General features: G+C 38.5%; 1 protein-coding gene across 7 annotated transcripts in view; it reads left to right on the top strand.

Moving 5' to 3' along the window:
• The window catches only part of LINGO2 (leucine rich repeat and Ig domain containing 2), a 513,818-nt gene that overhangs the window by 200,585 nt on the left and 285,623 nt on the right, over positions 1-27,610 (top strand). The gene's annotated exons all lie outside the window — the stretch shown is intronic.

Below are 27,610 nucleotides of genomic sequence, written 5' to 3'. Positions count from 1 at the left end.
ATGTCAAAGTCTGTTCATAGGGAAAAAAACCTTGACCAACAAAAGGTGATACTACTTAGACTTTATGAGACTTGAAATACAGGTGTATATAGCATTGCAAGAAAACAGACCCTTTTGAAACAGCCCAGTACTATGTGAGGAGATAATCACTAAGTGAAAGAATAGTTGCTATGGACCTTTATCAGCAATAAAAGGAAATATGTTAGTGAAGTGGACACATAAACAGCAGTTGCAAATTCTAAGCAGACCTCACTACATACTATGTGGGATTGCCAAAATGGATTCAGTTCAGCCCTGCTGCTGTTACTAAAGAAAAGTCTTAACTAAAATGTGAAGGCAGATCAGTATTTTCACCCACCACTATTTCCAATAGTGGTGTTTGGTGAGAAAGCAATGGCAGAAATGGAATCATACACTAGAGTCACACCTTCTTTATGGAAATACACCTATTATATAAATATATGCTTTATTAGGAAGTAAAACAAAACAAAAGCGAAAATAACTTCTTCAGGCAAAAGACTGATCTCTAAGAGTGTATTAGAGTTTTATTCTCCAGATTCCACACTCTTTAGACTTGAAATTATTTTGTTGTAAAATGAACACGTTCCTGTTGAAGTGGATATTTAGTTACATTCTTAAAATGGAAGAACACTAACAGGAAAAATTGAAAAACTATGTCTATAATGTGGTTGTTCTAACATTAGTATCAAACTAATTAGTATCCTAATATTGGTCATGTTGGCTATTCTGAAGCTAGCATATTACCTTAATTTTTTCATGAATGAAAATCCTAATAGCTTTGTTTTGTTTTGGAGGATGAAGAAAGTGCTTCAGCCTAAAGCTCTTTATGGAATCACATTCTTGGGAACTAGCTATTCTTTCTGAGGCTTTGCATTGATTCAAAGCTGCAGAATAGCACCTGCAAAAGATGTTTCTACCTATTACTAACAATTGAGGACGTACTGCTTGATTTATCCAGGGAGCTGTAGTGACAGAAAATTGGCAATCTGCTCCATTTGATAAAAGGTCCACTAAGGACTCAGTAAGAGAGTGTGAATATACTTAAAAGGAATATTCTTTGTTCTTTGGAATAAAATCATGACATCAGGTAGGTTTGATCATGAGTTTCAGAGAGCATCATGAAAAAGCCACTGCTGAAAGCATCCAGCTGACCAAAATGCCTGTTACTCAACTATCAGAGCAGTCAGGTGAAAATGAGGCCTTATGCCTCAAATCACCAGAAGAGTCGCAATATAGTGACAAAGATCACATTCCAGCTGACTACAGAATTGCCACTCCCTTCCAAGAACATGAAATAGGCTTTCATGGGAGATTGTACATAATCCAAAAACCACTGAGATTATAGATAAAGACAGTGTAGATGGAGGAGGTATCCTATATATCACAAAGCATTTCTGTAGTTCTAATGCTCTGACAGTATCTTAGATGGCAGAATAGGTTATCTGTTAATAATAATCTTTTATATGGTTAGATTAAAAGTTAGGTTCTGTCTTGTGTACCTAAGAAGAGATAAAATTATACTAAAATAAGGAAATAATAAATTTAAGAAGAGTAAAGCAAAGTAGCAACACAGTACCAAAGAGGAGAAAAAACTCTGAACTCATGATAACAAATAAGTTTGGCTTGCCATCTGAAAAACATATAAGGATGCCACAAAAAATCTGAAGTGTACTAAAACATAGAATGCATTCTACCACCATCTGAATTAAGAATATTGAAACAAAGTCATAAAAGTGAATATATGGTGGTGTAGCCAGACAGCTTTAGCCACTCTGAGAACCTTCATCATCTGTTGGTCTCCATTAAAAGAGCTGGAGGAAAACAAAGCAGTATAGAAAATATAGCACTGAAAAGACAATAACATAAACAAAATTAATTCAAATTTCTTAGCAATTGCAGCTACATAAATAAATATAACTTTTTTAAAAATCACATATTGGAGGATGACCAGACCTTGCAAACTCCAAAAAGACAGTAACATTTATGTTCCTGAGTGTGAAAATAAATTTCAAAAGACCAGAATAGCAATACAAAACATGCAAATAAAACATCCATCAGTCTATCAGAAATTTGAAGATGGCATCCAGAAGCCAATTATTTAAACCATAGAATATGGTAAAGAGCTTCTCTTAGTAGATCCGAACGTTGCACCTGGACAAAGACCTCTTCATTTCTGTGTATGCGGTATGCAAAACACAGCAACTGTCAACCATGTAGAAGCTGTGTAATAAACTGATGATTCTAATCCTGTGCATTTATCCTCCAAAAATCATTCCACTGTATTTCATACTTGGATTTCAATGTACAACATGGGGTGCAAGAAGGAGTTTGCTGAAGTATTCCCCTGTTCTGCTTTTTATCTCTACTGAAACTTTTGAGTTATTTTACTTTTCAGTAAATCATCATAATGTAATGTCTGATTGACAATATTATATTTTTGGAGACCAAATTCTCCAACTTTAATCACAAGGTGAATAGGGTAATATGAAAGTTATCAAACAAGTCCCAGTAAATGATTTGGGGCTTTAAGAAATAAAGAATTTGTGTTGAAAGAGTCAAGTACTCTCTTCCTTGTATTGTATGCTGGGGACTTTCCAGGGACTACTTCCCATAACTAAACATTTTTATAAATAACTGATCTTATATGTAAAAGGAGACGGTAAAGAATTTGTTCAGAAACATCACAGGCACAAGGCAGCTAAAGGCGGTCTTAATTAACAATGTGTGTTCTATCTACTCAGCATTGCTTCCATGTCATTTTGCTGTACAATAAACAAACCACTTTGCATTGACTCCGGTCGTATGTCCACAGGAAGAGTAAACTCTTTCCTTTTTAGTCCTGGAAGCAACTGAGCTCCACCATTCCTATCAGGGAACACCAGGCGTGGGGCAGCTTTGCAAAGAACTAGCTGGTAGCAGAGGAGGTGCTGTCAGGAGAAGCTGGAGGCAAGAGTGGAAAAGGTCAGGGAGAGGAAGACAGGAGTCTTACTGTTGTACTTCATCTGTAGAGTAGTTCGGGCATCTGGGTGCATGCAAGACTGAGAAATAATAATCATGGCCCTGCAACTCTTGGTGTAGGGCACAGAACAGTCACACAGTGTCTCTTTGTGTTAACAGCCTGAAAATGTGGTTACCTGTCTCCACAGAGACTGGTGGCAGCTGCTTTGTTTCCGTATAAGGACTCTGCTATATCCCCTGGAACACTGTAGCAAACTGCATACTTATGGGAACATCTTTAAATGGCTAGTATGATTACTTGTTGCAGTGGGGATCCTGCAACACGCATATATCAAACCAGGAGTCCCGTGGAAAGGAAATATATACGGACAGACAGATTCTTGCTAGCTGTTTCAGAGATGTTTATTTCTCCAGCCGCATGGCCGGGGCTCTGCCCAGGAACTGTTCCAGTCACGGGCCCAAGGGTCCTTCTGCCCGCGCAGGGAACACAAACCAACCAGTGGGAACGAGGCTGAGCAGGGACAGGGAAACCCCGTGTCTGTGCCCTCAGGGCCCCTCTCCCAGGGCTACATGGCAGGGGAGGAGACCCCAACACCTCACCCGTTTTATTTTAATAAAAGGAGAATGAAAACAACTGGATAAACATAACAAGAACAGTTTCAAAACAAAACAAGCCACCCTCCTGAGTCTTTAAATGTCCAAACAGATTCTCTGGAACATCTTAGGGCTGACAGAAGGGAGACAGAACTCTGAGCATGCTTTGTGGGGAAACTGAGGCAGGAGAGGGTTTAACTTCTTCCCTCCCCCTTTTCATCCCCCACTCGGCATTGGAAAGGGATTTTTGGGGAAACAATTGGCAAAAGCATGGTTTTGTGAGGGAAACCATGGATGAAAAAACGGATTGGGAATACACTGGGGGTAATAGGACATAGAGTAAAAGGGAAAGGTGGGATTAGGAAAGGGAAACTGTAGGGGGGACTTACAATGGACATACTGTCTAACATGACTACGATTTTTTGCATATATACTGCCTTTTACAGGAACACCATCAGGCCCAGTGACCTGCGATGCTTGTAACCCTTTTCTCCCTAGTACAATATTAAATTCCACCACCTCTCCATCTCCCAAGCTTGGGATGCATTTTTCAGGGTTATTCTTTTTAATAGCAGTTCTATGCACGAATATGTCTTGCTGGTTGTCACACCTTGTTATAAAACCATAATTTTGCTTAACATTATACCATTTTACTATCCCTAAGATCTTAGTTACTATGATTTTTTCCTTTTTCCGAGTGTCTGCTGTTTTCTGTCTCGCTGCGTCTTTGCTCTCTCCTTCGGTCGCTCCCGTGTTGGAATTGTCGGGGCTGCTGGTGCCTGCGCGCTCTTCCCGGGGTCGCGTTCGGGGCTGCGCGGGCCGGGCCGGGCCCCGCCGCTCAGTTCTCCGTGCGTCGCCTCCTCTGGTCACAGCTTCGCTGCCGCTGCCGGGCGCTGCACCCACGTCTCGGCCGGGCCCCCGAGCGATGACTCCCCCGCGCCCCGCTCCAGCGCACGTCTCGGCTGGGCGCGGCTCCGTTCCATCGCCATCGCCGCCAGCCGCCGCCCGCGCGCCGCCCCTCTCGGTCGGGCGTTCCCGGGGCTCGCTCCACCACGCGCTGCGCGGGGCCGGGCGGGCACCGCCGGGTCCCGCCGCTCCCGCCGCGCCTCGCTCCGCCACCGACACTGCGGCTCGCGTGGCTCCGCCCGCGCGCGGGAACTGCCTCGCTGCTGCTCGCAGAGCGCTCGGCGCACGTGGCCTGGGCCGCACGGTCCCTGCGCCACGCTTCCCTTCGCCAGGACACAGCTGACATTGCTCAACAGTCTCGGTAACTAAATAATATTCACGAAAATATTCTTCCATCGGCATATATTTTGACTCCAGTATTAACTGTGTCCAAACGGTTTTCCAAAAGCCCTTGGTAAGAATTAAATCCCAAGAAACATAGAAAAAGTTCTTAAACAACCATGCCAGGAAGTGTTTCAGTTCTTTTTGAGCTTGAATCAAGCTAAAATTCACAAATCGTTGTTCAAGAATCATTTTAAGTTTAAGATAAATGTCCATATGCGGCTCTGAGAGCCAAGAGTCTTCCCACGGTTCCTCCATAGTTTAGATACGGAATAGCAAAGCAAAACCAAGAAGAGGAATCCAAAGTTTCCAGGGTTTACTCACACAAATCAGTCGCTTAGGGATCGGGGATCGTTCTGCTCACAAATCTCCACCATTATGTTGCAGTGGGGATACTGCAACACGCATATATCAAACCAGGAGTCCCGTGGAAAGGAAATATATACGGACAGACAGATTCTTGCTAGCTGTTTCAGAGATGTTTATTTCTCCAGCCGCATGGCCGGGGCTCTGCCCAGGAACTGTTCCAGTCACGGGACCAAGGGTCCTTCTGCCCGCGCAGGGAACACAAACCAACCAATGGGAACGAGGCTGAGCAGGGGCAGGGAAGCCCCGTGTCTGTGCCCTCAGGGGCCCTCTCCCAGGGCTACACGGCAGGGGAGGGACCCCAACAATTACTGTAGACAATCCACCTCCCTTTTTGAGTTTGGTAGAAAGACGTTTTTTCTGGTATTATTTCTATAGACCCTGCTGGAAATGGGACACTGACCCAGGTTGTACCTTTCTTACCTAAAGCGTTGTAAAGGTGCGTAAGTGCAACAAGATTTAGAAAAAGTAGGTTCTGCCTTTTTTTCACAGTTCTAAAAGGTCTCTTTAGGAAGGCAACTATGCAGAAATCACCTGAAAATTCATGAGCATGTCAAACTCCCTAGCAGTGAAAAATCTGTAATCAGTCTCTGAAAGTTGCTCTGCAGAAAAGGAGGGACAAGTTGAACCACTGTGGACAGAGAATTTCCCAGTGCTTCACCTTGCAGGAACATTCAGGCCATTTGATAACAGAAGGTTTTGTGCACAGTGACATTCAGCTGGAAAATTTTGCTCTGGAGAGTGAGCTGATACAGCTACACTAAAACTTTTCTATTGAAAGGCAACTTGGAGATGTCATGCTGAGAGCAGTAAATGTTTTAAAATTCTAGTTTCTATATCAGCTTATAACATTTTAACCAAATGGCTCTCAGGAACAGCATGGATATGAATATTCTGTGTTATTTTATGGAATGGATTGCTCTTACTGGCATTTTTTGCAATCATTAGAAATACTAAAAATAACTTCTCTAATTGAGCTTATCAGAGCTGTTTATGAAGACTCAGACATGCACATGCTCAAGGGCTTTTATTGACTATATAGAAAATTATTTATACTAAAATGTTATTATACATCTAAATGTGTATTAGGAATAGACCAAGAATTATTGACACCTATTGTATGCTTCAAAAAACAGGTAATAAGAGACAACATGCAAATTATTTTACTGTAGTTCTGACTATTTGGATAGAGAACTAGAAAGAATAACACAGTGAAACTGTAAGAGCAGTATATTCATAAGTTTTTGTGCTTTGTTTAATCATAAACTAAGATATAAAGGAGAAAATATAAACAGGTACAGATGAAAAAGATATTCAGGATGTGTTCAAATGCAAATAATAGCAATAAAATATAAAACTTGCAATGAAAACCAAAAACCCTTTTAAGTGTTAAATGAAACTGTTAATTTAACTACATGGTTAGATTAAAACCTCAGAGCTTTAACAGATGAAAAATGGGAACAAACTTAGTTATAAAGTTTTCTTTATTGCATTAACTGGGAATCTAAATGTTTTAATTTTTTAAAACAATGCCTTTTTTTCCTTTCACTGCAAACAAGTAGATACATGATTTAATAATGGATTTCTTAATACTCTGAATTTTTATTATTTCTCAAATCCTAATCCTAATAATTTTTCAATTACTTAGGGATAGATTGCCATATAAGGAAACAACAAAAAGATAAACTTTTCAGAACCAATGTAAGTCAGCATCTTTCTGAACTGGCTACAATAATAAGCACTGTGAGTCAGCACACCACTGTAAAAAATCTTATTTGAAATAGTAGTGTTGAAAATTCAGAGAAAGGCAAAGTAAAGGTGAAGGTAGGTAATGGCCAGATACATAAAGTCTAAGAGTGGTGTTAGTTCATTTTCCTGAAAGGACAGATTTTTATTTAGGTTATGAAGATACTATGTTGTTCTACCAGAACAGATGGTTTAGGAAGAATAAATGAGAATGAATAAGACTAATTCTAATTCTATGGCACTCTACTTGTCACTAGTTATTGGATAAGCATGAATGAAAAATTAAATACAGATGTTTGTACACACGTGTGTCTGATGACTTCATAGTGAATTGAAAAACAGCATTTCCAGAGTAATTCTAGCTTAGGAGGAATAAAACAGTGTGAACCCTCGGCTCAGTCTTCATACATGTCCGGCAGTTTCTTAAGTGTGCAAAAATTCCTAATTTTCCCTTTTGAAAGCAGCCTATTTGCCTGGGTCAAAGCTGTTGTGTCCTGTATATGTCAAATTTTCACACAGAAGTGAATGTATCTAAATCTTGCTTTACACCAGCAAAGTCACTAATAAGATAACTACATTTATTGAAACCAGTGAAGTTCAAGATCACCATTATCACAGAAACATTCTTTGCAGTTTTTCATCAATTTTGAGAAGGTTTTATTTTATTTATTATATATATATTTATTTATTAAAAAAATGGATTTTACTGAATTTGCTCTTTGAAATCTCTTTGTGTCACCCTCTGCCAGCCTCTTTTACTTCACTGAAGAGTATTTCAGCCTTACTTGCTGCAGTATAGTCATACACAGCATACACTTTTTCTGTATAATACTGTGTAACTTCATGTTTTTGTTAAATTCTGCAGTTCATTTCAGTCCTTCTTCCCAAATATGCATTATTTGTCATGTCACTAAGGAGGGTTTTCATTTTCTATATGTCTTCTCTTTGAGAAATCAGCATGGGCTTAGTAAAACAAGAAATGACTAGTGGAGTTAACCGTTATCACTGAATGTGCATTGCAAGATGAACCTAAAAGACAAAGTTTCAGACACACAATGTTCCATCTGAACAGTCAGATGCTTTTCTCACTTAAACTTGTTGAAATTTTGCCACTGAGAGAGCTGGAAAAAGAATAATGCTCAAGAAGTCATTTGATTTGTTAGAAGTTTTTTCTACATGCAGAGATTTTAAATTATTGCCCCTTCTTAAATTTAACTGTTGTATTGGGGGGGAGGGGGGATTTCAATTATATATTACGTTTTTAATTAAGCCAGAACCTGTTTCAATCCTGTTTAGTTTATTGTGAAGATTGAATATTTTTCCCTGTTGCTAACATAATTTTGGAATTGAAATCAGAGGGGGAATGTGAATTTATGTAACTATTCTAATATAGGCATTTTAGGTACATTTTGGTTCCTGGAATTTTTAATAGGGTTGTAATATGGTCTTTGGTCTCTTGTTGCCATGGTTTGCATAGAGCTGGTCCTACTGATTGCTTCTAGATCAAACTAAAGTCATTTGGAATTAACATCTTTCATTAAACTCTTCCTGAAAGTTGTCACATGGCTTTTCCCATGATAAGGCAGACAAAATTCAGTAAATCTAAACTTTCGTATTTTCCATTTCATAATAAATTTCCTTTTTTGAAAATGAAAGCACAACGAAAAAATTAAGCAACTCTGTGGAGTTTCTAGGGTTGGAATATTTGCTGGTTCTGAAATTATTTTTTATATTTTTCATTGCAAAAAGTCACCCAGCATGGTATTGATTTAAATTATATGTTTGTTTATTTGCTTTTGATTAGTTTGAAATACATTTGGAAATCCATTGTTCAGGCAAACCCATCTGAAGTTGCTGCTTTTTGATTTCTTTTTTGACGGCCACATAGTAAAAGGAGTTCTGTCCCTTTATAACAGATAATTTTAAAACATAAATCAGTTTTCTATTCTATTTCATAAGCAATGGCTGGTGTGATTTTTCAGACACAAAGAGTGGGATTTTGTTGTTCATTTAAGAAACTGTCAGACTATCAGGAGAACTGCATTGCATATAGCAACCTTTGTCACAGCCACCAAGGATAGATCTTGCCTTTTTTTTGCCAAAAATGAGTGGAAATCTAAATAACGTATTCATTATATTAGTTGAGAAATTGACTTTCTGTTCTCCTCAGAGTTCCAGCATTTCCAAATATAAAGGTCAGAAATAAGGACAAACTAAGTCCTTGAGAAATATTCTAATGCAAAAATTATGTGAGTAGAACTGAAAATTTCCAAATACTCCAGTTATTCCTTCTGTTAGTATAAAAACTGAGGAACAAATTGTACAAAATGAAGAGTGACTATTTCTACTGGATTCCAGCGCATCCACTGTGTTAGCCCTTTCTCAACCAGCTCTGGGTTATTAACTGCAAATTACAAGCCCACTTGTGGCAATGATATTTTTCTATCTTCTCTGCAGGAGTTATTATTGCTTCCATGTCAATAATAATTGTTGCGTAAAATATCACTAAGCAGGGTCTGGTGAAACAAATGAGGGAGGAATTGTGTCATCCACAAAAGGCAGACAGCTACTAAGGAGAGCACCAGGGATGGATTATGTTCCTTTAAGCTTAACCACCAGAACTGCTCAGGCAACACAACTTCACAAGAAAGGTCTCATCTCTTCCTGCTGATAGGCTCCCTTGCCATCTACAGACAGGCTACTTTAAAAATTTAGATAGAAAGGTACTGTTGCTTACAAAGTGTCAGGAGATGCTGCAGCTGGTAAGAGGAATAACAGCATTTTCTGAACAAGTGACTGAGATGTCAGCAAAAAAGAACAGGGCAAATATTGTGTGAAATGAGTTTCATATATACAACGTTTGAAATACATGAAAGAATTTGTAAGAGTAAAGAATCAGGGAGAAAAGTCAGAAATAAGGGGGAAGATGCTTTCTTAGCCATGTTTTCATAATTCCAACTCTAAATAAGCAAAATATTCTTCTACTCGTAATCCTTTTTTAATGAAAATGTAAATATACCTCTGCTGAAGTAATCTATAGGAAAGCTTTAAAGGTACACTTGTTACATAGTTTGACATTCAAATGGCTATATTTCCTCCACCCATGTATTTTAAGCCTGTGTGCATGACAGAAGGATGTAACAGAGCTAAAAGATGAACAAATTATCTGAAGGTAGTTATTCTGGAGGATATGAAATATCATCTGCTCTCACAACTGTAAACAGATGTGGGTTATTTGCTGTATTTTACCCTGGTGTCAGGAGAATTTTCTACACACAATATCTTGTCAGATATGGATGAGCTTGGTAAAGCTGACAAGGCATTGATGCACTCCTTATGCCTTGCATTTGTCTTTTATGTTCAAGGTTTGGGAGGTCACCAGCTTATAAAGGTCCTGGCAATATGATCCACAGCTGCAGTGAGGGTGAAACTGAAAAAAATTAATACAGAAAAGTGGATCTAGAGAACAGGTTGGAGTCTGACAGTTTCATCCAGCTTTGCTGGACAAACCTGGAGGGTGTTTTATATATTTTCTTTCCTTATTGTTTTACAAAGATTTAAGAGGCTGGGTGAGGTCATTATGCTAGAGGAAAACCTCTGGCTTTCTGTTTTCCTACAGGGTAAGTTTAGACCACAGGTCAGAGTGATATTGTTTCAGGTTAATGGGTTTGCTGTTTTGTTTTATTGTTTTGTTTTTTGCTTGCTCATTGATACTCCATGTTTAACTGTGGTCTCATAAGCACACTGACATTTTTCAAACAAGAATGAACAAGAAAAAGAATTCTACACTCTATAGGAATTTCAGGATAACTGCAAAGATAATACTACAGACTTTTTACTGTATCAGTCTCCTCGACAGTCTCATTCAATAAGGAAGTTGCTGTGGTCTGAATGTCTGGTTTCTTTGGAGTTATTCCCTTACTCCATACTAAGACCTCTCCAGGTAAGGACAAGGCTGCTAATACAACAAACAGCTGTATATAGCCACCCCTTCTACTTCAGATAGACAGCAGAATTCAGGTTGTTCTAAGCAACCTGATCTAGTTGAAGATATGCCTGCCCGTGATGAGGGGTTGGACTGGGTGACCTTTAAATTCCCTTTCAAACCAGACCTTTCAGTCATTCTCTCGCTTGCATTTGGGCACTGACCAGAATCACCTCTTCTGAAGGCTGGCTCACTTCACCTGGAATGAGTAACGTGCTGCCTCCTTGACAGAGGACAACCATTGTAACAGCAGCACCCTGACCTTCAGCTCCAGTAAAGCCAAAAGGCAAGGCTTGCTTGGTAAGAAACAGGATAAGTCTGGATACTCCCTTTCAGAATAGAGTTTAAACTCAAATAGCAGGTAACATAGAATTTGATTGAACGAACGGGAAGAATGTGAAAAGGAATATTTTGTGTGTCTCTGAGGACATACAGGATTTAAAAGATCTTTTCTTAACAAGCCATATGTAGATAAAAGCCTTAATCTTTTCTGCTGTCCTGAAAGGTAAGTCTTTCACCTTTCTTCAGGTCCCTACCTGCTCTCCTGAAGCTGGCCCAGCATCAGCTCACCCACTGATTTTTAGATTAGCTTTTGCATTTATACTAACATGGTACAGTATCATGCCAGAGAAGCTATTAGCCTTCAGTAAGAGGGTTATTTGCTTCAATATTTGAGAGGATATTCTTCTAATACAACTAAACCTATTTACTCGCAGCCACTCAGCTTCAGTTCCATTAATTTCAGTTTACTATGACACTCTATAATTTATTCTTCCCAAGATTTACTTGCATCTGCACTACCATTAGTTGTATTTGTTGTGCTATTAGCTTTAAACTTTTATAAATACCGCAGAGATGGCAAATAAAGTGTCAAGGAAAGTGGATGATGTATGAAAGAGTATTAATATCTGTCTGAAAAGATGCACTAAATTACTTCAGGGAATATATCAGTTCCCATTAGATAACTATTAAGGTTATCTTTGGTTCTGAGGCTTATTCCTGAACTGTATTGATTTTTTATAATGTCTATAGTTCTTTAGGCATAAAAATTGATGTTACCATGAGAGTTGTAACTCATGTGTCTCTCTCTGATGCTTCCATCTAAATTTTGTGTAAATTAAAGACACCAGAACACCTAGTTATCACCCTCTCAGACTGAGACCATCCTTTGTGTGGTGATTCTCAAAATACAGAAAATTATATCTGGGTTGTCTTGCATGAAAGTGCCAAATAACATGAAAGGTGGTATCTCCCAGTTCTATGTAATTTTTGCAATTCTGTTTTGAATATTTTCAGGAGATGGGAGTTAGGCAGTACCACAAAGGTGAAAGCAGGACAGTCCTAAATGTACTAGGCTACCAGTACATGTCAGAAGAGTGGCTATCTAATTCAAATCTCAAATAAAGTAAGACCATACAACCTCCTACCCTGTCTTTTTTTTGTGTCACTAGAACAAAAGAGGATGAAAAGGGAAACAAATATAATAAAATTAGATCAAGAAATCTTTAATAATAATGTAGGTGAGAATGATTAGGAAATCCACGTAGCTATAAGCTTGTTTTTTTGCACAGACTAGAAATTTAATTAGAATCTGGGTCCAGCATTCCTGCTGTAAAAAACACAGTTATGATTCTGCTAGCCCCAGATTAAAGTTTAACCTCTTTTTTTTATTTTGCTATTTACACCTGACTTGCTCTTTTGAAATTTGATTGGCTTCATACTGAAATCCCAATGAAGCAAGAAAAGCAGAGGGAAGTTAAGCACAAGTGATGTAGTACAAACACATTTTTGAACACTTGACAAAAGAATGGGCTTTCAAGCTGTCCATGTAGGTACACAATCATCTTACAAAAGCACTCTTGTTGAGTGCTTCAAATCTCAAGTTCTTGTTCACACTTAGTTGTATAATGTTTTTGGATTTCTGCAAAGCTTGTGATACTGTCTCTTCCAGGACCCCACTGGGCAAATTGTCCAGCCCACAGCTGGATAAACACATCATGTGATGGGTGAGAACATGGGCATAAAGGGTTACAGTGAATGGGCTGACATCAAGCTGGAGACCTGTCACTAGTTCTGCTATCCTTGGCCCTGTGCTCTTCAACATATTCCTGTTCCATGGATGCAGGACTAGAAGGGATACTAAGCAAGTTTGCCAAGGACACTATGTTGGGAGGAGTTTTCAAGCCCCTTGAGGGAAGGGAGGCCCTGCAGAGAGACCTTGACAAATTAGAGAGTTGGGCAATCAACAACCACATGAAGTTCAACAAAGGGAAAGTGCTGGATTCTGCATCTGGAATGGGGGAATCCTGAATGTACAGACAGAGTAGGGAATGAGATGCTGGAAAGCAGTGCCATGGAAAGATCCAAGTGCCACTGGGGATCCAAGCTGAACATGGATCCAGCAGTGCCCTGGCAGCCAGGAGGGCCGCCCGTGTCCTGGGGTGCATCAGGCACAGCATCACCAGCCAGGCAAGGGAGGGGATTGTCCTGCTCTGCTCTGCACTGGGGCAGCCTCACCTCGAGTGCTGGGGGCAGGTCTGGGTGCTGCAATAAAAGAAAGACATAAAGCCATTACAGAGTGTCCAAATGAGGGCAATGAAGATTGGGAATGGCCTTGAGGGGAAGCCGTGTGAGAAGTGGCTGAGGTCATTTGGTCTGTTCAGCCTGGAGGAGACAGAGGGGAGACCTCATTGCAGTTACAACTTCCTTGTGAGGGGAAGAGGAAGGGAAGGCACTGATCTCTTCTCTCTGGTGACAGTGACAGCAGCCAAGGGAATGGCCTGAAGGAGGTTTAGGTTGGATATTAGTAAATTTTTTTCATCCAGAGGGTGACTGGGCACCACAGCAGGGAACCTGTCATAGCACCAGCCTGAGAGAGTTCAAGAAGCGCTTGGACAATACTCTAAGGCACATGGTGTGATTCTGAGGATGTGCTGTGCAGGGCCAGGTGATGATCCTTGTGGGTCCTTCCCAATTCAACTTATTCTGTGTTTCTGTGTCTCCAGGTAAAAATTAAACTACAGCCTGTTCTATGTATAATTAAAATTATGAAAAAATTGAATTTCTTTTTTTTCTTGTCTTAAAAACCTCCATATGCTTAGCTGCATTCTTGTGCCATTTGACACAAACTGGTGAAGGGGATTTCTTTTAGCATCATAACATAAGAGATTGACATCTGTGACTCAACACAAAGCTGACTGCATAACAAAGGTTTGGAGAAATATGGGCAACTGCAAATTAAGGCCTGGATCTTCTCAGTTACACTAAATGACAGTGTAATTATTGGACAGTGCTGGCAATTGTTGTTCAGGCTTGATCCTCCTTCCTAGCAGACTGTATCAGTGGGATTCTTGACATTGAGGGCAATAATATGATGTTCCAGTTCTGTTTCCTCTGCAAAGAAACAATAATAAGCTTGATTTTGGTACTTAAAGGAGGGTAACATGATATGTGTAGATTCTGCTAGTTTCTTTTTTACTAAAAATTTAGAGTAGCTGATACAAATTTCTGACTGTAGTAATCAGTTATCTTGTTAAAAAGAAAGTAAACTCCATTCCTCAAGAATGACTGTGAAATATTTTCTTGTATAATAATAGTCCAAAGAGAAGGTTCTGTTTGCTGCTTTGAACTTTGCACTTGTAGACAAGTTTGATCATAATTTTCCAGACAGTATAACAATAATCTGAAATAAAGGATTATGGACAGTGAAAGAGTGCCAATGTAGATAATTCATGCTTTGAGAATTCATCAAGACAAGGGTAATTTGATCTCACAGGTCATCTGCCCATTTAATCTCTTCATTTGGTGATGAGAAGTAAACCTAAGTGTAACAAATTGTTATTTAAAACACCTCAATTTTTGGTAGATTATGTGTATAACCTTTTGCCTGACTGTGGATATATTAAACTTCATGAAGCTCACAGCTGTGCTTGGACAGGATCCCAAAATAAGGGTCAGACTCTGTTTTACATCTGAGAGACTGTGATGCCTTTGAATCCTTTTCTGTGCAATCCTACAGATATTGATACAATGAAAAGGGAAAGAGAGCAAAAGAGAGTGGATGTGATTAATACATAGCATTGTTTCTTAGTTTTTCAAATGCACCCATTTTTTTGAGCTTACAGGACTCAAAAATTCACCAGTTGAGTGCATTTTTAAACGTATTTTAGGAATTTATTAGCTTTTCCTAAGGGCTACAACAAAACTCTGGGCTTTTCTCTTTTTTTCATTTCAACTTGTAATTAATATATTTGATGCTAACTTTGTTTTTTAATGTTGTGGAACACCTGAGGTACCAACAGGAATATGACTATACAAATAAGAATCTATGTACATGATCTCTAATGCTTATCACTTTACATTCTATGCTTGCAATGCAATGATTCTTTTCAAATAAAATTTTTATGTCTCAGAAATCATGTGGTTATAATTAAGGGTTCAACCATGAGTTCTCTTTCAGAGAATATCAACTCTGAGAAAAAAATGGGCAAACACACATTTGAATGACACCTTCTTGTGCTTTATTTTTATACCACTGTTAATACTTACATAAAAATGGAAGGAGAAGGGTGACTGTTTGCAGTCAATTGTCTACAGCTATCATGTCTTTTGGCAAGGAGAAGGATTTCAGGCTTCATGTAGTGTCCAAAAAATACCCTTCAGTGAAATAGCACCAGCATCACAAACTGTCAGTTTATACATTCTCCTTCCTTGGCTTCCTTCCACGCAAGCTCATTTAGAATATATTGTCTGGAGCCAAAATGCATCATACAATTTTCTAATATGCATTTCCTCATGAAAGACCAAGTGGTGCCTGCCTCTTAGACAACTTAAAGTTAGGTTGAAGTTAAACAAGGTTTGTATTGTTCTGAAATACTGTGGAATTAAAAATAGCAGGAGAATAAAATTCTGATGTGCTATTGGTTAACACAGTTGCACAGAATATGAAACCAAGAAAGATTAATTACTAAAAAAAAAAGGAGAGATGCCATTCTCTGAAATTTGGAAGTAGTATAGAGCAGACTGTCTTCATCGCAGTACAACTGATGTGTACTGGCATGATAACCTTGCCTGTGCATGTTTAATGACATTGTTTATCACAATAAAAGAGTCCTTTCACCTAAAATTTCCAGGCTGAGTATTCTGCTGATAGAAAAACTGACCTCCTTGTTTCTTTTTGCAAAGAGCACAGGTCAGGGGATGTTCTCTTTTGAAAGCTGCCTTGTGGCCATGGTTGTGGCTCAGGTATTGTAATGCCTTGACTTCTGTCAAAAAGACTTGAGGCTGAACCTGCACTTGTGCCTGCAAGCTTCATGGATGATTTGAGGGAGTCTGAGAAGCAGCTGGGCTACAGACAGCCAGGTCCTTTGGGCGTGTGAACCTCTGTATTCAAGAGATGAAGATATAACCGGCAAAATAAGGCATTTCCTATAATGGAGTTCATATGATGTTAGCAAATGCATTCACATATAGAAAAATATCAACTATTTAAAAGAAATGTTATTATTATAATAATAATAATAACAGTAATAATAATCCTTGGTTTTAATCCTCTAAGAAAAATCTAAACATAGTGGCATTTTTTTTATGTGTTAATGTTCCTTATTTTGCATTGTTTGATGAAAATGAGGCAATTTTCACAGCTGAAGAGCAGTTATTTTGATACACATTTGATAGTTTTGCCAAACATAAATTACTAATTTTTCTGTTCAATACTCTTCTTTTGCTACATGCTGAATGTAATATAATCTAGTTTAACAGCAAGTCCAGCTATTAAATCCACATGGGTTTTCACAAGTAGTAAAAACTATCCAAGGGCTGCAGAAAGCTGTGCTCATTCATTCATTCATTCATTCATCCATTCAGGTTTACTTTGCATTTGGTGTTACCTCTGAGGTGTTTCCCTGTGTGTGACTTGTTAAGCATTGTAGTAACTCAGCTTTAAAAGGTATCACCATAACATTTCTTGCTTTCTTGATGTGAGGAAGCTGTACAAAAGAGTTTTTCAGCCCTATTTATTACATTTGAGCGCTGAAAAACTTGGACTGATTGGGTAAACAAGGATGACTATGGGGCTTTTCAAACCTGAACACTCAAAACCTGTGATACCCTCTAGTAGATAAAATTTCATCAATCTTATTTACTGGTGTACTTAGGCTGTATTAGGGTCGCATACACACACACATACTCTGCTGCCATACGAACAAAAATCTCAGTTCCTTTTTTACATAGACACTAAAAATCTCAAGCAAGACAAAATTACCACAGTTGAGACTTTTAAAATACACCAACCTATAAGTTGTGAGAGCTGACAATACTGCAGCTATTTTACAGTAGGAAAACATGATCCAGTGTTTGAAAGGACTGTAGCATTACACCTGAAAAATGCTGTACAGACATCCTTTCACAAAGCCTTTTGTATAAGCTCCTTCCAGGGAGAGGGGTAAAAGAGATGCTCTGCATGCTGTTTTAGATTAAATGGGAGCATTGCTGGTCGTAGGAGTTCCAGACTGTGTTATGTTCTTCATTGCATTTCTAAAGCATGGAGTGCAATTGCAGCAGTACCCCAGTCTCTGCTACCATATTACAATTGTTTCATGTACGAATTACTTCTTTAGCTATTTCATAGGTGTCCATACTCCTATTCACAGACCCCTTGTTAGTGATAGTATAGCCAACCTAAAAGTCTAGCTGCTGTAAGAACTTCATGTTAGCTGCCCACCACACCCAGTATTCCCCTTCACATGTGTGAAATAGCTGATTTTTCATAGGCAAATGGACACCTGTGTATATAAATTGTGCAAGGCAGTTTTTAGAGGATGTACATTATTTTCGACATTGTCTACGAAGTACTGTTTGGGAGAGACACAGGCAAATAAATGCCCAACAGGAAATGTCGAAGTGTTGTTAATATGTGATATAAGTGGCAGCATCCTGGTACCTTGGCATAATGAAGGTTCTCCTCTCCTTAATCCAGTGCTGGCCTGGGCAAACCCAGTGAAGCGGATAAGAGTTTGCTTTCTGAGCTGGTTCCCGCTCTTGTCATATTGCCAGGAGCAGCCAGCCATAACATATGGTTGTGATTTGAATGCTTAATGAGGGAGCACTGGGGCTGAACACAGGAACAACTAAAATGGACAGCCATCATAACTACCCAGGTTTTCTGGTGGAACAGCAGATCATTTCATTATTCCATGAGAAAACTTCAAAGCATAAGACACATAGGGGTGAGTTACAGGATGTGAAGGTGTAACCACAGGTTTCCTAAAAAAAGAGTATCTCTGCAATGATTCAGAGGGAGTTTTAGAGTAATGTTTGGGCAACATTATAGCAATACCCCTTGGCAAAATGTAAATAAATAGCCAAAAGCAGAGACTCCATACTATCTCCTTTCCACTCTTGTTCCCTTTAATTTCCTGTATGACATGATAGCAGATAGAAATAGGCTGCCTTGATGGAGACAAATATTCCAGCCTGACCATTCCTGTGCAACTGTCTTCAAACTGCTGCATTACCTTCATTACCCAGGGCAAGCAGCAGGAAACACCAGAAATGAGTATCTCAATCAACACCCTTTGCTCAGGGGACACAAACACCAGGCAGTGGCATGGCAGTCAGCAAATATGCCAAATGTGCTGATCCCATGTTATGTCCCAGACTGAGTCCTGTCAGCCCTGAGCTCTGGCAGACTCACATTTCTTTAAGCAAGGCACTGCACTTGAATTACGTATGCAGAGAAGATTTTTTGTTTGCATAAAACACCAGGTTTTAATTTTTTGTTTTGACCTGCATAATCATTATGTTTACTTCCTGTTTGAAACGTGGAGGGAAAATTATCATCTCAGATACTGGTCTGGTAATTTGGTTGTTGCTGACTTTCTTATGGTGATCACTTCTATGATACCAGAAGATGCCCTTTGTGACTAGTGATAACTTGTTTTATGTTTTCTGGCATCAAGTCAAAGTTCAGTTTTCATATTAAGTTATTTTATAGAAGGGTATCCAAGGGTCTAACTCCTGCATATAGCTTGAGACATACTGTTTTTCCCACACAGCTGATTGAAATACATGATAAAGATTATCAAGTTATCTGCTGTCGTGATTGCCAAGTTTTTTCTAACCTTGCATGTGGCCAGGTTTAATGAATGGTTTAGGATGAATTTGCAGATGCATTAAAAGCTTTTTTCCCTGATCCCACCAAGTATGTTACAAAATGTTCATGTCATAGACCTAAGTGACTCATAGTTAGGGAAACTAGGGTGATGCCCCAAAAACCTGAGTTTAGGAGAAAGTTCATAATCCTTTTTGCCATTCCTTCAGATGCATTTCAATTGGACATGTGGGAAGGGGCAGGCGTAGTTCTCGGTAAAGGGTAATTATTTCTCAAACAATTCAGAGTTAATCAATGGCCCAGTGGCTATCTTTTGTACCCTGTCTAGCCAACAGGCCTCTCAATCCTCTGTGCCTAAAAAAATGCTTGTGAATAGCCTTTTAAGCTTTCCTTTGTTGCTGTCATTCTCAGGAAAAGACAGTAGTCACTTATCCTTTTGAGACTGGGCTGATTTGAGGCCTGACTGAGAAAGCAATGACCTGCTTGTGCTGGCAGTTTCAGTGGGGCACCAGTATTCAAGGATGAGAGCACTTGAAGGAGAATCTTTTTTGGCTCTTTCTAACACTGGTGCTGCATGTTGGAAACAGAGTCTGTATTTACCTATCTCATGATGGTTACCTTTAATTTAACAACTTTTATTTCCACCTTCGGATCTAAAGCTTTTGCCATGATTATAGAAGATCAGAAAAATATTGGGATAAATCTGTTCTGACAGCAGAGAGCAATAAGTGAAGGTTTTAAAGTACAGTTTCATACTTTGTTACTCTGAACACCAGTTCTTTTTCCAGTTACAGTTTTCACATTTATTGCTACTTCATAAGATACTGGTCATCGCATCCTTTCAACAATTTTATATATGGAAATAAAAATATTATTCATAAAAAAGAGTCTTGGGTATGATAGACTTGACAATGGCTGTATTAAAGTGAAATAGCAGAACATAAAAATGCGTAGTATTTGTAAAGAGGAGAAGTCATTGGAAAAAAGCGCTACACATTTGCTTGTAAATGACCACTGAATACCACAGAAATGTAGTCAATATTGATTATAACAACTATGTATATTATGCTTACTTCAGGCTAACCTCCAGGTGTTCTTGAAGAAGAAGGAATAGGAAGCAACTGCAGGATTTAGCAAACTGAATATTATTTAACTTAATTACAGCAGATACTAAAATTGAAACATACATAAAACAGGTAGCTAGATTTTTAAATATAAGTATGATTATGACTGTTAAAGACATTAATCAAATGTCCTGGACATTTTTCAATTTACATATTTATTAAATAAGGTCTTGTTAGACTCTTATTGCTAATAATGCTATGTCTGTAATGAATGCCACCTGAATGAGGAAGGTGGAGAGGTGGGATACTACAAGAATTACAAGAAGCTTGCTTTGGAATAAACCTGACCATGTTCTCTATTTATATTAGAGCTCTGCAGGTACTAATATAATGTTCTCTGCCCATTTACTTTTATAAGCAGAATGTGACATGCTTTCTGAAGTTGACTTTTTTAAATAAATAGATAATACAATGTGAAAAAAAAATTAATCCTAAGAAATGAAGATTCCTGGTTTTGATCCATCAATTGAAGACAAAAATAGGAAAAAAAATAATTAAAACAGCACGTGTTTTTGAAGAAGAGGCTGGTCTAGAACTTACAGTCTGAATAGAACAAATATTTGTGCAATAACAAGGAGTAGAAAAAGGAAAATATCTGTGTTGTTCATAGACCTGGAAGAATCTCTGCCTGAAAACAGAATCGTCCCTCTTAAACTGACACTCCCTGGACCCAGCTGTCCTGTATACTCAGTGATCGAATCACTGTAAAGAAGTTACTTTCCCTATTTTCTCACTCTGTGTTACTTATCCTAATTATTAAGTTCGTGAGAGTGAAGTAACTCTCTGGCTATGTCTACTGCCTTTTATCTCATCCTTGCTCTGGATGATTTCTCCTATCCTAACTTTATTTCTTGGGTCTGTATGGTCAATTATGCATCAGTGAGAAGGATCTTGCAAACAAATTCGTTTGAATTTTTTTGAAATACCCAAAATTGCATGAAAAAGAGGAGGACACAGAGCCTGGGTAGCTTATTCCACTTCATTAACAAGAAATTTTCATCCCCATAACTTCTAGCTAAGATGTCCTCTCACAATTACTTTCTGCTAGGTTTTCTTAAGAGGCACAGCCACAAGGCAAGCATTTTGTCAAAAATCACAGAAATGTACAGACTGAGTAATAGTTAAAAAAATAATTTTGTGTGAAAATGCCAAAAACTCTGACAATATTAATCCTTTCTTTATAATACAAATAAAAAAGCAACACCAAAAAACAGTGTAAATCAGTTGTGTTCCCTTGAATTGGTGAATCGGAACTCCTACAGTGTTATGTCTTTTTAACAACATTTTTTAGAGAAAAAGCCCTTCCAATGCTTCACCAAAGTTTTATTTAAGAATGTTTAAACCCATGGAGACTGAAGAGAAATTTGAGGATCGATACATGGAACCTTTTAAAACAAGGATTTTTTTTAGAAGCAGACATCTTAAATGATAGTTGACACCTTAAGTTTCTGTAGCAGAGGAATAAGTAAGACATTCAGAAATAAAATATTGACTTTTCCTAGAAGATTTTTATCATTGCACTTTTCTTAAGAAAAACAAAGCTATTGTACTTCTTTATGCAGTTGCACACCATATGACTAATCACCTAGGATAATTTCTGGGGACATTACTAATGCAGAAAGGAGAAAGAGGGTAAAAATTCAGTATAAAATTAGGACGCCCTTGAATGGTCTTCTTAGAAGATTAAGGAAGAAGTCGTATCTGTATTTAAACAAAACTGTGTTAAGATTTCTGTGCTAATTTAATCAGTTGGTACATTCATGCTATGAAGTAGAGCAGATAGATATGAAGCTCTCTTAACCAGGCACAACTAAGCTAGCTTAGAATTCTGGAGCAAGTGTCATAGGTTACACTGGGCAGTGCCTTGCCAGGAACTGCTTAGTGTTTCTGCTTGGCAAAGCCTCAGGAACTCTGTATCATGCTCTGTGGGGTGACGACAGCATGTCCAGTAATGTCTTAAAAACCTGACATATCTACAAATATATAAAGAGATTATACATGTACATGTGTGTGCATTCGTACAAGTATATGCATGTGAAGTATGCCCTACAGAGAGAAACTTTTTCCTGAAATACGGGTATTCTAGATGTTCCACGTAGGATTTCTCCTTCATGTTATCTTTTTGCTTACCACTTCAGCACAGTGAGAAGAATTAGCTCAGAAATGCAATCAGATTTGTAGAATCGCAGAAGTATTTTCAGATGTTTTGGCACTTCTCTGAACTGGACTACTGAAGCTGCAAATCTCACTGGGAGCCGAGTATCTGATTCCTTCTCACACCACTGTCTCGCTAGACCTAGGGATATTGCAGTACAATGTTTGTTAAAACCAACCACCTGATACTCAACAATGCTTATATTAACACTAAAGACAGCTTGAATGTGTTTGCATCTAAACATGTATGTGGGATGTAATTTCTAATTCATGATAGCTATAAGCATTCATTGCCTAAAGAATATATAAATGTTTCATACATGTTAGCACGCAATTACAGTGATATAAACAGTTTTAATTATGATACTAGCATAACATAAAAGTTAAAAATCTTTCCAATTAAAAACATAGTGAAATACATATCTTTGAACAATAAGAAAACAATAAGAACAAATTGATCAGCAACTATAAAGCTTTTTTATTGTAAGCTATAAAGGGCAATATTTCTACAAAGGTCTGAAGACAGGACAGCATGAAAAATTATTTAGTGTAAAATTGTGATAACTGCATATTATTTTCAATTAATCTTTTTTATTATTTTACCATTTCCATGGGGAATATAAGAATAAATGTACATTTATGATACCTGAAAATAATTATTGTGCTTCTTATTGTGCTTCTTCTGAGAGAGGCAAACTATGAAAATCCTGCTTAGCCATGTTCTCTGATGTCTGACTTCTTAACAAGACTAAGGGTCACCTAGTCTTTTAGATACTATCACAGCTTCTGAATTACATTCTTATTAACATTCTTTTCAAATGGAAAAATATATTTTACTTTGCAGTTTTAATATAAACCAGTGAACCAGTATTGTGAAAAAAACCTCCTGCACTTCTTCCCTGCAGTCACCACATATTATCTTCCATAGCACAAATTCTTTCTCCTGAATTTTTTTTCAGCAAATGAAAATTTAGTTAAATAAAATCTAATCGTTTATAGAAAAATCTGATAATATCAGAAATTGTTCCTTTGAGACCTACTGAACATATACAGTCCAACTCCTGTTCCTATACAGGAACATCCCCAAGACTCATACCATGTGCCTGAGAGCATTGTCCAAATGCTTCTTGAGCTCTGTATGGATGTGTAAGTGAGGGCAACTGTATAGTCCTTAAGTCAAAGATGCACCTCATATGGGGCATGTATTTTTGAGTCTTAATCCTATCTTCTGGTCTGACTGACCTGAATATGACAAACCTTTAGAAATCTATGGAGCTTTGCAGAGTGATGTATGGATAATTCATTTACTGAGATTGTAAACTAATTTTTAAAGTTTGTTTGGTACTTATTGTAGGGGAGTTATGACATAAATGCAAATTACAGTCATTAGAAACCTTGAAGGATTAATATACCCCAAAAAAACCATTGGAAATGGCTTAGTCTACCCAAAGGTTAAATAGGTAAGCTTTATTAACAGGCCTTACACTATTCCTAACTCCAATATTCAGAACCTGAAATCGTATTATGTTAGAAAATATCTTACTCAGATGAGGTGGGACACCATTGCAAATTCTAGGGTTGTGTCTTTTTAAGAAAAGACTGATGTTGACTATGCCCAAATAGACACAAGGACATCTCATAGTTTTCTTTCCCACACATTTGGCTCATTAACTGAAAAGAACTTTATGAAAAACACACATAAACACTTTTCACATATCATTGTGCTATGAATATAAATTGCAATTTCAAATCATTCTGGCAGCCTGCCGAGTTGGTTTTTTTAAGATATATGCAAGACTGTATAATGTTAATCCATCTGAGTACAGGGAAAAAAGAAAGTCAATAAAGATGATGCAGAAAGGTGGAAATTACTTCTTCCTGTGTTAGCAACAACTGACTCCCTAAGAAGAGCTTATTTTCAGCAATTCTAGGAACTTTGACAGGGATGGAGGGACCCAGTTACAGTCACCCGATGACATCTGCTAGTTAGTTTTGCAGCAGACAGAGGCAGAACTTCTACATGCTTCAAGGTGCTTTCAACTGCCCCTTTATGCTTCTTACCCATTTCATGAGTAGAATTGCTGCTGTTGTATACACTTGCAATCTGTCTGGTGTCCTGGGGTGGACAAGGAGCACAAAGTGAGGAACTCACATGGCTTTCTGCTAGCACATGCTGGTGTGGTCTATGGAAAAATATATTACATGCTCATCACAGAGGGCTCATGGAGAAAGCCCGAACTAGAGTTTTGTACCACAAACACCTTACCGGACAAACTGACTAGTCCAAATATTTCCCAACAAAAAATTAACTTAAAAAATTTCACCCTGAAGAAGGAAGTGGAAGCATCTGATCATGCTCTGTGGCTGTAAACTATTTTATCCAAAGAAATCCTTTCCTTCCTCCTTCTTTACTAAGGAAGTCAGGTCAGCCAGTTTAGTATAAATATATGTTTTGTACCAGAATTGTCAAATGGCCGTGTTAACCAGATATCTAGTCCTTGATCTTTGGTGGGACAGTAGCCGCAGTCACTGGGAACCTACTAGGATTTGCAGAGATTGATTTGCACTCTGATATGAAGTGTTGCAAAACAGAAAAGGAACTAGTATGTCTTCAAAGTTTATTTCCTGTACCTCTAGCTCATTAATTACAACGGTGAAGAACACAAGAAAGCAGTTTTCACAGGTTTTTGTGCTGTGTTTGGGATTTTCAGAAGAGCACAAAACACAGCCAATGTCTCCCCATGGTAGGAAGGTGCGACCCCTGACTTTGAGGAAAATCTCATCTTCTCTCTTTAAGTAGTTTACCATTTTGGAAGGGTTTCGGACCATGCACAAATATAACCATCCTCTTCAGCTCTCCTCACATAGAGGTGGGTTGTCATTCAAGCACAGCAACAGGACTTGAAACTAGTTTATCTTCTCTTTACAAATAACCTGCCATTAAGCAAGGGATTGCTACCACTCTAGCAAACAAACACTTTGGTATGGATCAATAGCCATTTTTTGAAAAGGATATTTTATAAACATCTTCTGTATGAAAATGTTTCTTTTAAATTCCCTTATAAACATTATTGGGGTTTGGTCTGGGTTGGTTAGTTTTGTGTTTGGGTTTGGTGGGGTTTTTTTCTAAAATGTTAGTTGCTTTGATCTTTTAACAAATTTTGGAATCTTTGAAATACTGATGTTTCTGTGTTCCCATTTTAAGCTCTATATGCCAACAAACCATAACAGTGTTAATTTCTACCTGCTGTCCAGTCACTGAACCTATGAAATGAATTATTCTCTAGTCAGGAACACCTTGCAGTTTAGATCCTCTAAAGTAAAACTGTATTTTAAAGTTACAAGGGTCACAATCACTAATAGAGGTCTCTAGCCTTTAGATTTAAGAGTTACTTTGTGGAAAGGAAAATCCTTTCTAAGTTTTCGGCTTAAAAAGTGAAATGGCTTAGTAGAGCCTCCAAGAATTGCAGTAAGCTTATCCCAGCCTCAAAAATCTAGTTAATGTAATAAATTTTGGCAAGAGCTGCTAAGATATTCAGCTTAGTTTCATAGAGAGAGGGAGAGAGAAGGAAGGAATAAACTCAAAACAAAGGCCATTTGTTCTTACTAAATATAGTAGAAAAAACCCACCTGGTTTCATTGTGTATTTATTTAACCTCAAATGTTTTCAGGTAATGGTATATCAAAATATTTCATAGCAGAATAACACACAATAATGCAGTGAACCCCCTTATCTTCTCCCAAACCTTATACTGCTGGGGCAGTAACTTACTGCTTGTTGTAGCTGTTTAGTCTTGGCTATCCCCAAATTTCCAAGGAGCTGCTCCCTCACTCATCTTCCTCCAGCCTTTTTCCCTCTGCCCATTTTCATTTTCAGCTTCCCCTTCTCCCTGAGCTGCTGACTGTGTGCTTGTGGTCAGTCTCCATAGCAGTTTGCATCTACTGTTTCTTCTTGCTCATTCTTTACGCTGCTCCGGTGGGGCTCCTTCCCACAACATGCAATCTTTCAAGAGCAACATCCTCCTCTGCAGGCTCTCCACAGGGAATGTCTGTTCCAGTGCCTGGAGCAACCTCCTCCCCTCCTTCCTCCCCGACCTCAGTGTTTTCACTGCTGTTTCTCTCACTTTTTGTTCCCGCCTCCTCTCCCTGTGCAGTGTTTTCTGTCTTAAGTATATTTTTCCGGAGGTGACACTAGCATGGCTGCTGGGCTCAGCTTTGGACAGTGGTGGCTCTGGAGCTGCCTGAATCTGCCCAACACAGATGGGTCGCGGGTTGGTCACGTGCAAGGAGAAAAGAGACCTCCAAGTTCAACTTCCGAGCTACATGTGTTCTTTTGGGGGATCCATAGCACTCTGAGACCCATGCTTAGGACTGAAGACATTTGGCTCTAGGAACCCATGTGTAACTCCTATTTCCACTGCTTGGGGATCTCCACATGGCCAGTCAGCTGGTCTGGACACAGAAGCTTTTCCATGGGGTCAGCTTGAATGGTCTCCCCCATCTCAGCTCAGCTGGGTGACGTTGGTTAGTAAGGTGGCCTGGAAACAAATGCCTTCCCTCCTCTATAAAACCCTCTTTCAGGGCACCATGCTGCTTGGCTGTTAAAGTGGTTTTAGGAGGATTGCTGGTTTACACAGCCTCAACACTCTTCCAAGTGACATCTTTCCAAAAGACTAGTAGCCCTAGCCCCATATCCCTGGGAATAGGGGCAGGCAAGACATGGACAGGACATTTGATTGTGGGTGGTGGGCAAGATCATGCCCAGGTTGGCTAATCAAGTGGGACTCCAGTTTCACAGCCTCAGAGGAAGCAGCTCCAGGAGACAGGGTCAGCCTTTTACACAGCCATAGTCACTTTGGTCAGAAAGAGACAAAAATAATTACAAGAATAACTTAAAAAGAAACAGAGAAACAGGTGAATCTGAAGCAACAAAAAGCAGTATTTGTTTATTTTTCTGTCTACCTGTAAATGAATTGAACACAAATTTAGAAAAATAGCTTTCTTAATGCCTTGAGGAAAGATTCCTTCTCTTGATAAAACCTGACTGCAGATTTTAAAGAAATTCTATTTCAGAACATGTTTGTGTGATCTCCTCAAAAAAAGATTTTCTTTTCCTATCACAAAGTTGCCAGAGACATATTTTCCCTTTAAATATGATTAAGAACTCTTTTCCTAAAATGAATCCCCTTAAAATTAAAATTCCTAGTCCTTATAACTCTGCTATATGAGGAAGATAGGGATTCCCACTGAGCATGAATTGCAGGT

This window comes from Corvus hawaiiensis, chromosome Z (assembly GCF_020740725.1).
Source record: "Corvus hawaiiensis isolate bCorHaw1 chromosome Z, bCorHaw1.pri.cur, whole genome shotgun sequence".
NCBI lineage: Eukaryota > Metazoa > Chordata > Aves > Passeriformes > Corvidae > Corvus > Corvus hawaiiensis.
The sequence above is the reverse complement of the archived record's forward strand: the minus strand, read 5'-3'. Positions and strand labels throughout refer to the sequence as shown.